The sequence below is a fragment of the Equus quagga genome, chromosome 5 (genome assembly GCF_021613505.1).
Source record: "Equus quagga isolate Etosha38 chromosome 5, UCLA_HA_Equagga_1.0, whole genome shotgun sequence".
In the NCBI taxonomy this organism is placed as follows: domain Eukaryota; kingdom Metazoa; phylum Chordata; class Mammalia; order Perissodactyla; family Equidae; genus Equus; species Equus quagga.
Genome location: NC_060271.1, coordinates 55,480,799 through 55,493,522, shown reverse-complemented (window position 1 = coordinate 55,493,522; position 12,724 = coordinate 55,480,799).

Below are 12,724 nucleotides of genomic sequence, written 5' to 3'. Positions count from 1 at the left end.
GTACTTCTCAACTGTGGTCCCCTCTATGCCAGGGGACATTTGGCAATATCTGGAGACATTTTTCGTTGTTACAGCTGGGGACATTTGGGCGGCTACTGGCATCCAGTGAGTAGAGTTCAGGGATGCTGGTGAACATCCTACCATGTACAGGCAGTGCCCCCAACACAGAATTACCAGGTCCAAACGCCACCGTGCTGAGGTTGAGAAAGCCTGCTCTGTGCAGAGAGGCTAGGAGAGGCCTCGGAATCACCTGGGGAGTTTCCTCTGGGTGTGGCCACCTAATGATGCTGATATGCCCTATGGAAGCAGGGCAGAATAAACCAGGTTTCGCATGACTGTCCTAGAACAGGGTGAGATCATCTCCTGAATGAGGCTACTCTTTTTTCTCCAGACACTGTTGCTCTTTCCTTCGGCTTGATTGTACCAACCCGCGGGATGGCGTCCAGGAATGTGCTGTTCTTCGACGGGCTCCTGCGCGAAGGCTAAGTGAAGTGAGAAGCTTGCCCGGAGCATGAGATGCTCATGAAGTGAACTACTCTCCCCGCCCGCTCCGTGTTCGAAGCCCTTTGGGATCAAGGCCACGTCTGGCGCAGCCCGCCGCAGCGCGGGACGCTCCCTGACAGTCGCTGGTCCACTGATGAATACGAAAGGAAGAACACTTTTCATTTCCCCCGGGGACTGGTAAGGTGGGTTTGGTGACAGGCAATTCAAACTTTCAAAACCACAAGCGGTGTATCTCCTGAGAGCAGCAAATAACAAAGCAAAAAACTGTTCTTTCCTTTCTGAGAGTTTCCTTTCTCAGAAAAAAGGTGTTATAATCACCTTTTCTTGTAAAGCGGTAACTGGAAGCAACCATCCGTGGCAAGCGCTAATTCAGTTGGTTCGGCCTGATTCCTGGGCTTCTCCGCAGAAAACACACGCACTCACAATTATTCTTGTCTATGTGCTCAACTCTGGAGCAGTGACATGTCACACAATCTACACTTTCTCTTAAACTTGGCACAAATGTAATCTAAAATAAATACAGAATCCAACTGTGTCCTTCTGATATTCACCAAAGACCCTTAGAGTGACAAAATTACAGTATTTTGTGGCTACGGGAAGTATGTTAATTTGCAAGTGCACTTTTTTTTTACACCATCAGCATTGATTTTTGTTTAAAAATGTATTTTTGTGTCTTTTATTTTTGTATCGACACAAATTTACTTGGTGTTTTTGTAAAAGTAAACTTTACTTACTTTGTAAAAATAAACTCATGCATAGTTCATGTATATGAATCCATGCTCCTTTCTCCCCTTCCTTTAAGGACAGACTTTAACAAAATACAAGTTTTAAAATGAACATATAGTTATAAATTATTTTTCTAAGAACTGTTTTTCCGCAGAATGGAAGAAAGATTAGCATTCTTCCCACTCTGAGTTCTTAAATAGCCTGCAGGCTTAGAATGAGATTTCAAGTGTAAAAACCCAGAACTACCATTTCTCTTATCAACAATTAACTATAAATGATTATTACTTAATTTCCCACCTAAATGCATCATTTTCTTTTTCTTTATCTTTTGGATATATTTTCATTTTTGTTCCTTCCATCGGTCAACTTAAGCAAGTTACATTCCATCTCTGGCCCTTAGTTTCTTCAAATCTAGAATGTGGGGTTTGGACCACGTTAGAGGTTCCCAAACCTGAGGGCACAGGAGAATGACCTGGCGAGCTTAAAGCACACATCAGGCCTTGCCCCACCCCCAGGGGATGCCCATGGCAGTCTGGTGGGAGTGTCTCCTAGATTATTTCCAGCTTTAAAATCCTCTGACCTGACAACACCCATTTAGTGAGGGTGGTGAAATTGGCAAGTCATTGATCTCGAACGGGATGGCCAGACTGGTGTGGCGATTCTCAGGACCAGTTTAGACAGAGACAGCAAAAGCCTTAAAAATGTACCGAACCTTTGACCCAGCAGTTCTATTCTAGGCGTTTATTCTCAAGAGACAATTTATGTTGTACCAAATATTTAGTTACAAGAATGTTGACTTCAGGGTTATATAAAATAGAGAAAAATGAAAATCAACCTAATTGGGGAATGTTTAAATAAATTATGGTACAACAATCCAGTGGAATACCGTACAGACATTAAAAATAATAATTCCATAGAAAAATATTTTATATTACTAGAAAATGCTCATGATACGCTAAGTGAAAAAGTAGGTAATATAGTAATCTCTTTGTTTTGTAAATCATGTAAATAATAACATTTGGAAGGTTATGGAGCAGAATGAAGACATTCTCTGGCTGGAGGGGTTAGGAGTAATTTTGATGCTTTTTCTTATCTGTGTTTTTCTAATTTGCCGATGGCCATGGCGTATTATTGCTTTAATTTAAAAAGCTATTTTAAAATCATTCTCTAACCTGGTCCTTCAGTATACGTATGTTTACTCCTTAAACTCGGTTCTGTCCCTTTGTTTTCCAGATTGCCACCTGGCACTGCTTGGCTACAAATCCAATTTGCCAGGAACACGGAGCTCAGACCCCAAAGGTGAGGGGGCTCCACTCTGCCTCCTGCCAGCAGACCTCCGGAAACACCTGGAGGGACAGGACGGATTCCTGATGAAAAGCATGGGCCGAATCGGAGGGAGCTAAGGGGTCACTAACTGTGTAATCAGGATGTGGGACCAGAGAGGAAGTTCCGGGCCGGGGGGATGCACAGCGCCTTCTCAGACCAAGGACCGTTGGAGAGCTAGGTGTTCCCCACGTCGAGAAAGGGAAGACCAACGGCTGCAGAGACGTTGGAAACGTATGCACTGGGTTGTTCAAGCATGTGGCATATTTGGGAAAAATGGGAGATTTGGGTCTGAGCATCAAGCAGGGGGAGGAAAATAGGAGCTGAAGAAGAAATCTGGGGAAGTCCTAGTCCTTACTGTACCTCTGGGCAAATTAGGGAAAGGTGCTTCCACCTCTGACCAGACTCAGACTCAGCCCAGGCCAGGGAACTGATTTGGTGACTGGAACATGGGTTAGAGTTTAGTTTTCACTTGCTCTCTCAGTTGGGCACAGTTGTGCAGTGTACAACCTAAGCAACTGTTCCTACATCAACACTATAAAGTAAAGATACAGAAGCTCCAAGAAGGGTAAATAATTTCTCCAAAGTCCCACAGCTCATTTGGGGTAGGGACACACATCCAGAGGTGAAGATTCTTTTTTCGTTTGTTTGTTTGTTTTTTATCCTTTCTTTCTTTTTATTGAGATAACATTGGTTTAGAACATTATATAGATTTCAGGTGTACATGATTATATTTCGATTTCTGTGGAGACTACATCCCATTCACCAGCCAAAGACTAATTACCATCCGTCACCACACACATGTGCCCTATTACCCCTTTCACCTCCTTCCTCCCGCCTTCTCCTCTGGTAACCACCAATGCAATCTCCGTATTTATATGTTTGTTTGTTGTTGTTGTCATCTTCCATTTATGAGTGAAATCGTATGGGATGATTTTTTCCATCTGACTTATTTCACTTAGTGTAATGTGCAAGGTCCATCCATGTTGCTACAAATGACAAGATTTCATCTTTTTTATGGCTGAGTAGTATTCCATCGTGTATATATACCACATCTTCTTTATCCACTTGTCCGTTGATGGGCATTTAATGCTGCAATGAACACAGGGGTGCAAATATCTTTTTGACTTAGTGTTTTCATGTTCTTTGGATAAATACCCAGAAGTGGAATAGCTGGATCATATGGTATTTCTATTTTTAATTTTTCAAGGAATCTCCATGCTGTTTCCATAGTGGCTGAACCAGTTTGCATTCCCACCAGCAGTGTATGAGGGTTCCCTTCTCTCCACATCCTCTCCAACACTTACTTGTTTGTTTTGTTGGGAAAGATTCGCCCTGAGCTAACATCTATTGCCAATCCTCCTCTCTTTATTTTTCCTCTCCAAAGCCCCAGTAAATAGTTGTATATTCTAGTTTTGAGTCCTTCTAATTCTTCTCCATGAGCCACTGCCACAGCATGGCTACTGATAGACAAGTGGTGTGGTCCTGCGCCCAAGAACCGAACCCGGGTCACTGAAGTGGAGCATGCTGAACTTAAACCACTAGGCAATCAGGGCTGGCTCACTTGTTATTTCTTATCTTGTTAATTATAGCTGTTCTGACAGGAGTGAGTTGATATCTCACTGTAGTTTTTATTTGCGTTTCCCTAATAATTAGTGGCATTGCGCATCTTTTCATATGCCTGTTGGCCACCTGTATATTTTCTTTGGAAAAACGTCTATTCACATCTTTTGCCCATTTTTTAATGGGGTTGTTTGTGTTTTTTTTGTTGTTGAGTTATGAGTTCTTTATATATTTTGGATATTAACTCTTTATCAGAGATATGATTTGCAAATATCTTCTCCCAACTGTTAGGTTGACTTTCATTTTGTTGGTTTCCTTTGCTGTGCAGAAGCTTTTCAGTTTGATGCAGTCCCATTTCTTTATTTTTGTTGTTGAGACGTATGAGTTCTTTATATATTTTGCATATTAATCCTTTATCAGATATGTGGTTTGCAAATATCTTCTCCCAAATGTTAGGTTGTCTTTTTGTTTTGTTGATGGCTTCCTTCAACTTGTATAAGATTTTCAGTTTGATGTATTCCCATTTGTTTATTTTTTCTTTTGTTTCCTTTGCCTGGTGAGATATGGTATTCAAAAAGGTGCTGCTAAGATGGATGTCGAAAAGTGTACTGCCTATGTTTTCTTCTGGGAGTTGCATGATTTCGGGTCTTACATTCAAGTCTTTAATCCATTTCGAGTTAATTTTTGTGTATGGTGAAAGTTAATACTCTACTTTCATTCTTTTGCATGTGGCTGTCCAGTTTTTGCAATATGATTTATTGAAGACAGTTTCCTTTCTCCTGTATGTTCTTGGCTCCCTTGTCGAAAATTACCTGGCCATAGATGTGCAGGTTTATTTCTGGGTCCTTGATTCTGTTCCATTGATCTATGTGTCTGTTTTTGTGCCAGCACCACACTGTTTCGATTACTATGGCTTTGTTGTATATTTTTGAATTAGGGAGTGTAATACGTCCAGCTTTGTTCTTTTTTCTCAGGACTGTTTTGGCTATTTGGGTTTTTTTTTTTTTTGTTCCATATAAATTTTAGGATTCTTTGTTCTATTTCCCTGAAAAAACGTCATTGAGGCTTTGATAGGGATTGCATTGAATCTGTAGATTGCCTTAGGAAGTATGGGCTTTCTGACTATGTTAATTCTTCCAATTCAAGAGCGTGGAATATCTTTCCATTTCTTTCTATCTTCTTTGATTTATTTCAACAGTGTTTTATAGTTTTCAGTATATAGGTCTTTCACCTCTTTGGTGAAATTTATTCCTAGGTATTTTATTCTTTTTGTTGTAACCGTAAATGGGACTGTATTCTTAATTTCTCTTTCTGCTATTTCATTATTAAATGTGTGTAGAAACATAACTGATTTTCAGTTCTTGATTTGGTACTCTGCCACATTATTGTATTTGTTTATTATTTTTAATAGTTTTTTTGGTGGATTCTTTAGGGTTTTCTATATATAAAATCATGTCATCTGTAAATAGTGACAGTTTCACTTCCTCCTTTCCAATTTGGATCCCTTTTATTTCTTTTTCTTGCCTGGTGGCTCTGGCTAGGACTTCTAATACTGTGCTAAATAAGAGTCATAAAAATGGGCATCCTTATTTTGTTCTTGCTCTTAACAGCTCTTTCAGTTTTTCACTATTGAGTATGATGTTAGCTATAGATTTGTCATATATGGCCTTTATTATGTTGGGAAATTTTCTTTCTATACCTATTTTATTCAGAGTTTTTATCATAAATGGATGCTGTATCTTGTTGAATGGTTTCTCTAATCTATTGAGATGATCATGTGATTTTTATTCTACATTTTTTTAATGTGGTGCATAGCATTGACTGATTTGCAGATGTTGAACCATTTCTGCATCCTTGGAATAAATCCCATGTGATCACAGTGTATGATCACTTTAATGCATCATTGTATATGATCTGCAAATATTTTGTTGGGGACTTTTGTATCTATGTTCATCAGTGACATTGGCCTGTAATGTTGTCTTTTTTGTGTTGCCCTTGTGTGGTTTCAATAGCAGGGTAATGTTGGCTTCATAGAATGAGTTGAGAAGTGTCCCCTCCTCTTCAGTTTTTGGAAGAGTTTGAAGAAGGTGGGTATTAAGTCTTTTAGTGTTTGGTGGAATTCACCAAGGGAACCATCTCGTCCTGAGCTTTCGTTTTTTTGGGATGTTTTGATTACTCTTTCAGTCTTCTTACTGGTGATCAGTCTGTTCAGATTCTCTATTTCTTCTTGGTTCAGTTTTGGAAGATTGTATGATTCTAAGAATTTATCCATTTCTTCTATATTATTCAGTTTGTTGGTTTATAACTTGTTGTAGAATTCTCTTATAATCCATTGTATTACTGTGGTGTCTGTTGTAATTTCTCCTTTTCATTTCTGATTTTATTTATTTGAGCCTTTGGTCTTTTTCTTGGCAAGTCTAGCTAAAGATTTGTCAATTTTGTTTATCTTTCAAAGAACCAGCTCTTAGTTTCATTGTTTTTTCTATTTGTTTTAGTCTCTATTTCATTTATTTCTGCTCTGATTTTTATTATTTCCTTCCTTCCACTGATTTTGGGCTTCATATGTTCTTCTTGTTTCCAGCTCCTTTTGATGTGCTGTTAGATTGTTTATTTGAGGTTTTTCTCATTTCTTGAGGTAGGCCTGTGATGCTACAAAGTTCCCTCTTAGTGCTGCTTTGCTATGTCCCATAAATTTTGGTATGCTGTATTTTCATTTTCATTTGTCTTCATGTATTTTTTTTTTTTGATTTCTTCATTGACTCAATAGTTGTTCAGGAGATTCTTAAATCTACTAAAATCTAAAAATAGATTTCTAGTTTCTTACTGTTGTGATCAGAAAAGATGCCTGGTATTATTTCAATCTTCTTAAATTTGTTGAGACTGTTTTGTGATCTAATATGTGATCTATTCTGGAGAATGTTCCATGCACATTTGAAAAGAATGTATATTCTGCAGTTTTTGGATGGAATGTTCTGTTTGTATCCACTAAGTCCATCTGTTCTAATATGTCATTTAAGGCCAATGTTTCCTTACTGATCTTCTGTTTGGATGATCTATCCATTGAAGTAAGTGGAGTGTTAAAGTCCCCTACTATTATCGTGTTACTGTCAATTTCTCCTTTTATGTCTGTTAATAATTGCTTTACATATTTAGGTGCTCCTATGTTGGGTGCAGAGATATTTACAAGTGTTGTACCCTCTTGTCAGATTGTTCCCTTTGTCATTAGTTTTTGTTTTAAAGTTTATTTTGTTTGATATAGGTATTGCTATCCCAGCTTTCTTTTCATTTCCACTTGCATGGAATAGCTTTTTCCATCCCTTCACTTTCAGTTTGTGAGTGTCTTTAGGTTTGAAGTGTGTCTCTTATATGCAGCATATACATGGGTCTTGTTTTGTTATCCATTCAGCACCTTATATCTTTTGATTGGAGTATTTAGTCCATTGACATTTAAAGTAGCTATTGATAAGTATGTACTATTGCCATTTTGTTATTTTTTCTCTGGATGTTTTAGTAGTTCTTCTCTGTTCCTTTTTTCTTCTCTTGCTTTCTTCCCTTGTGATTTTATGGCTGTCTTTAGTATTGTGTTTGGGTTCCCTTCTCTTAATTTTTTGTGTATTTATTATAGGTTTCTGGTTTGTGATTACCATGAGTTTCGTATATAATAACCTATGTAAATAGTGATCTATATTTAGTTGATGGTCTCTTAAGTTTGACCTCCTATGAAAGCCCTACAATTTTATTCTCCCCTCCATTTTATGTTTTTGATACTACATTTAACTTCTTTTGTTTGTCTGTGTATCCCTTAACCTCTTATCATGGAGATAGATATTTTTAGTACTTTTCTCTTTTGACTGTCATACAAGGTTTATAGGTGGTTAATCCACTCCCTTTACTGTATATTTGCCTTTACCAGTGATATTTTTTCTTCAATAATTTTCAGTGATTTTTTTTCTTTGATAATTTTCTTATTCCTATTTGTGGCCTTTTCTTTTCCTCTTAAATAAGACCCTTTTTAAAATTTCTTGTAAGACCAGTTTAATGGTGATAAACTCTTGTAGTTTTTGCTTATCTGGAAGACTTTTTGTCTCTCCTTCCATTCTGAATGATAACCTTGTCAGGTAGAATATTCTTGGCTGTAGGTTTTTTCTTTTCAGCACTTTGAATATATCATGCCACTCTCTTCTAGCCTATAAGATTTTTGTTGAGAAGTCAGCAGATAGCCTTATGGGGTTTCCTTTGTATGTATCTTGTTGCCTTTCTCTTGCAGCTTTTGGGATTCTCTCTTTCTCTTTAATTCTTGACATTTTAATTATGACATGTCTTGGTGTGACCTCTTTGAGTTCATCTTATTTGGTTCTCTCTGTGCTTCCCGTACCTAGATATCTGTTTCCTACCCCAGGTTAGGGAAGTTTTCAGCTATTATTTCCTCAAATAGGTTTTCTGCCCCTTTGTCTCTCTCTTCTTCTTCTGGGACACCTATAATACAGATATTAATATACTTGATGCTGTCACAGAGGTGCCTTAGACTGTCCTCATTTGTTTAATTCTTTTTTCTTTTTTCTGTTCACCTTGGTTGATTTACTCTGATTCTTTCATCCAGATCACTGATCCATTCTTCTGGGTCATCTACTCTGTTGTTGATTCCCTCTAGTGAGTTTTTCATTTCCATTATTGTATTCTTCGGCTCTGATTGGTTCTTTTCTACATTTTCCAAGTCTTTGTTGAAATTCTCACTGTGTTCATCTATTCTTCTCCTGAGTTCAGTGAATGTCCTTATGACCATTAGTTTGTATTCTTTTTCAGGTAGATTGTTTATCTCTGTTTTGCTTAGTTCTGTTTCTGAGGATTTGTCCTGTTCCCTTATTTGCAGCATATTCCTTTGTCTCCTCATTTTCCCACTTCACTGTGCTCATGTCTATGTATTAGGTAGATCAGTTACATCTCCGATCTTGGAAATGTGGCCTTATGTAGGAGATGTCTAATGGGTCCCAGCAATGTGCTTCTTTCTTGGCACCTGTTCCACATGCTCCAGGGGTGTTCCCTGTGTGCACTGTGTGTGCCTTTATGCTGTGATGTGGTTGCTCTTGCTGCAGGTGCATGGGTAGGCTAGGCTGGCCCCTGGTCCAGAGGGTTGTAAGGTTCAGCTGAATGCAGCTGCTATGGTCACTTTTTTGTTTGGGGCATGCCCTGGCATGGCTCACTGCAAGGTCTAACAGCACGCAACTACTGCTGTTTTGCTGTTAAGGCAGTCAGGCTCCCAGTGTGGCTGGTTGCTAGGCTCAGGCTCTCACAATAGCTGCAGGCCTCCATTGTGGCCCCCTGTGGCATGCAGATGGGTGAGGCTGGCCCCAGGAGTGGCAGTGCACAATCGTTTCAGACACTGGAAGGTAGGAAGATCCCGTGTGTGGCTGTTTGAGATGGCCATCAGCATGAGTGCTTTGGCCAACATACCCCATCCCCACAGGCTCATACACACTGCCAATGCAGGCTCACCCAGCACATATGCCTTGCCAAGATGGGCCCATTTGTCCTGCTGCAGAGGTTCCACCCAGCCTGGCTATATGCAGGCCCAAAAGTTCACTGCAGGCCTGCTGGTGGGTGAGGCCAGTCTCTCGGGCAGGTTGCCTGCCCTGGATGCACTTGATTAAATCAGTGCTCTAGGGGGCAGGGAAAACCTCTGTGCTAACTGGCTAGAGGAAGGAATCCAATGGCATTTGCCTCCATCCATGTCAGCATGACTGCACTAGGTCACAATAATGGCTGCTGCCAGTCAGTCCCTGGGGTGGTGGGCCCAGCTGCCTCCTGCCTCTCTGAGATGTGCTCAGAGCTCAGAATGACAGTCTCTTTTACCAATGGACTATGCACATTTCTTTCTGGTGTTTTTGTGCTGGTTTCTGGGATGGGTGAATCTGTGTATAGGCTCTTTTAGAGCAGATTTTTCTTTCTCTGAAGTTGGATAGTTTTTCTGGGAGTATTCCCTGTTGGTTTTAAAAGCCAGCAAAGCTAGGTATTATGGGATCTCATCTCAGTTGTGCTTAATCTAAAGGCTGGGATGCCTACTGTGGAATAGATCCCCCGCTTAGAACCCCTCCTCCCCCGGCTCCTCTGGGAAAAGTTCCATACCTTTGAGATCTCTCTCGGCCATGGAGTACCGTGGCTGGGATGTGGTTTTTTCCTCAGAAGAGGGGTATTTCTGTCTCTTCCACCCCTGTCAATGTTGTCCCTTGTTGTGGGGGTTCTTTTAATCCAGTTTCCTGATCTCTCTGAGAGGAAATTGTTCCACAGGTAGTGTAGATTTGTTGTGTCCATGGGAGGAGATGAGTTCAGAGTCCTCCTATGCCACCATCTTCCCAGAATCCTCAGAGTGAAGACTCTTAAGCAAGGAATTTGGACGTTAGTCTGTGGGCTGTGTGAACCATCACTGGTTTGTGAGGAGGAGACTAAATTGAGCGCACTATGACTAGGGCAGACATAGAGAATTATTAGGACACTATTGCAGTAGTCCTGGTGAGAGATGACAAAGGCCTGAATCAGGGCAATCGCAGTGAATAATAAAAGAAGTGGATGAGCACAATGCATATTGTGTAGGCAGCATGAAAGAATTTTCAAGCAGGGTGAAGTGCAGAGAGGTGAGAAGAAGGACCACCTTGACATGGGTCTTGAAGCCATCAGTATTTGCTGATAGCTGAACTTGTGGGAATCCGTGACAGTTCCTAGAGAGAGGAGTAAGGACAGATCTTTAGAGAATGCCTGCATTTAAGCTGTGTGGCTAGAGAGAGAAATCAGTGAAGGAACCAAAAAAAAGCAGTCAGAGTGATGGGAGGGAGACCCCACGGAGGGTGGGTATCTTGGAGACCAAGGGTGGAGTTTTGAAGAGGAAGTGGTCAAGTGTCAAATGGTCCCAGGGGAGAATAGATTAAGAATTGAGAAGATCCACAAGTCAATCGGAAAGTCTTCAGTTACCTTGAAATGAGCGGTATAAATAGTGCTACGGAAATCAGATCCTATGGGTGCCAGGGGTAGGCGTGTAGTGGGGGTGGTGAGGGCTGGAGTGGAGCTCTTTTCTAAGAATTTGGGCAGGGAAAGAAGGAGGGAGGGACGGCGGTAGTTTCACAGGGAAGTGCATATAAAGGAAGGCTTTAGTTATGGTGGAGAGTCCAGAATACCTTTAGAGACGGGGTGGAGGGCGCCTGTAGAGACAGATGGAAGAAGTGAGACAAGGCAGAATTCTTTAAGAGGTAAGACTGTGTTTGGGGCTGGGGGATTGAGACATCAGATCCAGCACACAAGTGGAGGGGCTGACTGTGGAAAAAGAGGCTTCTTTTTCAGGAAGGAGAAATGGGGAGGAGGGAGAATATGGATGAAGATCCTGGAAAATTTTGAGCTGAGACAGAGAGGTGATGATGGGACATTAGATGGTGTCCATTCTCTCAGTGGCTGGGAAGTGAGACCAGTGGTTCATAGTGAAATATTCAATCCTGGATTTTTGAGCCAAACAGAAGGTCTGAAAAGAAGCTTTGGGAGGGGAGGGGAAATAAGCTGTGGGCAAGTAGAAGGGCCAATGAGCAGTATGGCAGACCTCCGATGAATTCGTTGGTTTATCTTGTTGATAAAGAGAAACTTATGTTTATCTTACCATTCCATTTCCATTGCATTTCCATGATATAGCACAGTGCCTGGCCAGAGCGGATGCTCAATAAATATCTGTTTAATGAATAAATTCTCTACTTCTGCTGATCAGTAAAATTAGGCGAAGTGCCACCAGCATTTATCTAGTAACAGTGGAGAAAACAGGATTAGGGAACCCCACCGTGGGCCCCCTGCCAAATGCAAAGTTCCCTTTGTCACTCTCGAATGATTATAGAGGGAGATATTGTGCCCCGGGTTCACAGAAATTTTCCACTTTTTCCCTTTGGTTTGTTTCCTCTTCTCAAAACTGTCCACCCAGCACCATGCAACCCGTCACATGCACAGACAATTCCTGGTACTCATGGGGTGCCTGCCCAGTACAGGTGACCTCGGGCTGGGATGGATGGAGGCACAGGACCGCGTCGAGCTTGTCCATCACCCCAGGCCTGTGATTGCTCCTCATCAGAGGCTGCAGCCACTTCCTCTGGACTCTCCTCTTTGCAGTAAGATTTTCCCTTTTGGTTTTGGGTTCACCTTTGATTACTATCCTCCAATTTCAAACCAATCTATTCTCTTTGACCTCATCACTTCTCCCCCTGCCCCTCCCCCATTTCTTTTCTGGTCTGTGAAGCATGAAAACCTTTCCCCTGCCTGGAGTCTCGGTCTTTACCCTCTTTGGCTTCTGGTGGAAACATTTGTCTGGGAACCTGTGGCCTCATCAATGTGGCTGATGTTCCCTGGAGCTCTTTGTACATGGAAATTCGTGAATCTCATTTTCAGTAACGGGTATTCTCACTTTTACTCAATTTCCCTGTGTTGGTTGACACATTTCCAGGACTGCTTTTGGGGTGTTGTCCTCCTCATTGAGTCTCTTGCGTGAACCCCACTAAGACTCTTCGCAATTGCTTGCTTCTCTCTGGCCTTTCTCTGGATAAGGTCTCTGGCTTCCTCCCCAGCTCTCTGGACCCACTCTTCTACC